Raw genomic sequence first — 2,638 nt, 5'->3', positions numbered from 1 at the left:
AAATATGGCGCATTGCCGGGACCGGATATCCATCCGGAACCCCTAAGAAGGCGTCCGAAGACTGGCCTTCGGAATGGTTTTATATAGAAGACGCTCCGCTGCCGGACTCTGTTCGGATCGGCCTCCCGGAGTTCAGCAATGCTCCTCTGAAGAAACGCCTTAGTTGGCGTCCGCGGAGCCCCCAACTGGAGGAAGACAAGAGCGTCCATTATTTGATGGGCCGAATAAGGTTACTGGCCCATTCTGGGTTGACCATGATTGGAGTCATGGCAACATGCATTATGCGGGGGGTGCAGCCACTACAATACAGGGGCCACCCCATGTGGGATTTCAACGGGGAGGACGATGCCACCCGTCATGGCCGCAAAGGGCCGGATTCGGTCGAAGACCTGGTGACGATCCTGTCCGGCCTGTATAAGGGGGAGAAGGAGGATTTCCTTCGGACGAACCCGTTAAATGGGCTCTCCATGAATAATCCCCGGCCTTGGGTAAGCGAACACTCTTCGTGCCCGACCCATGCTTTTTGAAACTTAAGTTTCTCATATTGTGTTCTTCTTTCGACGCAAGAGCTGCGCCGGATCGTGGAGGACATGCTAAGTCCAGCTCCACAACCCGAGGATCCAGAGAGATCCCGGGATCGGGCCTCCGAAGAGGATCCGGACATAGAGGTGGAGCTAATCGACGGGGTGTTCCACCAGCTTAGCATGGACAATGCTTTAGTCGCCATCATGGCCGACTATCCCGGACTATATCCGGCTTCCCAGGTGATTGCGACCGAAGTCCTGACACCGTCATTCCTTCCTTGCTTATTTCTGACCACCGTATATGATGGCGCTGTGCAGGAGGCGCCCCTAGGGCGAGAAGCCGAGCCCGCGGTGGCTGACCAACAAAGGCCAGTCCAGACCAGTAGGCGGAAGAGGAGCGTGGCGCGGACTGAAACGTCGCCGCAAAGGTGTAGCTCACAATTCATTATTTAGAGCAACGTTCCTAGGAAGCGTTTGAGTGCTCATGACATTTGTAGGGAAAAAAGAGCCCACCAGACTGCGGGCGTGGAGGTTGCCAATCCAACCTCTACCAGCCAGGCTCCAGCACCTGGTCTGGAGGGGAAGGTGAGCGCAAGGCGCGAGCCGGACGTTCCTCCGACGGAGGACGCCGACAGACTGTCCGCCACCAAGTCTGAGGTGGAGAGTGCCATGAATCACAGGCGCCGCCGGACAGTATTTCGTGACGCGTGCTTCTCCCCCGAGGCGTTGAATGCCTTTAACGTGGGGGATGCGCACCTTCGTGCTGCTCAAGATGGTTTTACCAGAGCCACAGAGCAGTATGTAAAATACATACGGGTAAGAGAATTTAATAGTTATATATGCCAGTAGCCCCCGAGACTTAAAGTAGTTATATTAACTGATTTAAGGATCACATGAAACGTAGGATCTTACCGAGAAGAATACCCAACTGTCTCAGGAGCTGCAAGAGTGCAAGGCCCAACTTGAGGCCACACTCTCTGGCGCAGGAGGAAACACAGGGACCTCTCCTGGTAACGCATTATTTTAGAAAGATAAGTAGCGTTTGGCCTTTGCGCAAGTCTAAAAAATGACATTGCAGGTGCTGCCGGACAAGATCCGGACAGGCAAGAACTTCTGCGCTAACTAAAGGCTGGCGAGAGGGTGCTGCATAAGGTGCAGCATGAAAGGAACAAGCTCCAGGATGCCCATGCCCAGCTTGGAGAAGAGCTGAAAGGCATTCGGGCCGAGCTGTCGGGCACCGTTAAGGAGAATCAGCCGCTTCGTCACGACATCTATAGTAAGTGCTTGAGCGAACTCCTTTGAAAAGAAGAGTTCGGCGAGGAAGTCAATTTGACAGAATATGTCTGCAGGTATGCTCACAGGTCGCCCTGCGGAGGAGATGCCTGTATCAACGGGTGATCAACTTCCCGAATTGTTGCAACTGATCGAACGAGTTCGGCAGGCAATGAGCGGCGTCATCCAGGCTTTACGGCCAGCCTTCTCCTTACCCGAGGGTCTTGGGGAGCTTGCGGAGAAGCTTCAGGGAGTGCGGCAGCGCTTCCATTTATGGAAGATTTCGGCCTGCCGCCAAGGTGCCAGGGAGGCCTGGGCCATGGTAAAGACGCGGTACAAGAAGGCGGATCCCAACCACGTGGCCGAAGTCGGACCTGTGGGGCCCGATGGGAAGGAGATCCCTGTGAGTTTAGTATACGGCCAAGTAGAGTTGGCCGCTAAATTTTCCCAACAGGACTGTGAATTAGACAACCTGTTAGACGGGATTGAGGAAGAATACAATCAGTCGATTTGACAATGTATTATAAAATGACATGTAAAATGCCTTCTAGCCGGATTGTAGATCGTTTGTCTTTGCTGACCTTTTCGCTTCGACCTCGGGACCCTAGAGTCTGGAGTGTGTCCGAATACCTTCTCGGTTATGAAACAACCGGGATATGCATGGAGACCAGGCGTAGGGGTCATTAGTGCTTTACCAGACAAGTGCCCAACTAGTTATGTTATATTACATGGGTAGTAAGAAACATCTTCCAGGGAGAATAGTTTCGTTAAGGGTTCCTTTCCTCTGGGGGTGGCATGCCCTAAAGTGCATGTCCGGACTGCGAAAAGAGCAGAAAAACATC

Source organism: Triticum aestivum, chromosome 2B, assembly GCF_018294505.1.
Source record: "Triticum aestivum cultivar Chinese Spring chromosome 2B, IWGSC CS RefSeq v2.1, whole genome shotgun sequence".
Taxonomy (NCBI): domain Eukaryota; kingdom Viridiplantae; phylum Streptophyta; class Magnoliopsida; order Poales; family Poaceae; genus Triticum; species Triticum aestivum.
This window is presented reverse-complemented; position numbering follows the sequence as displayed.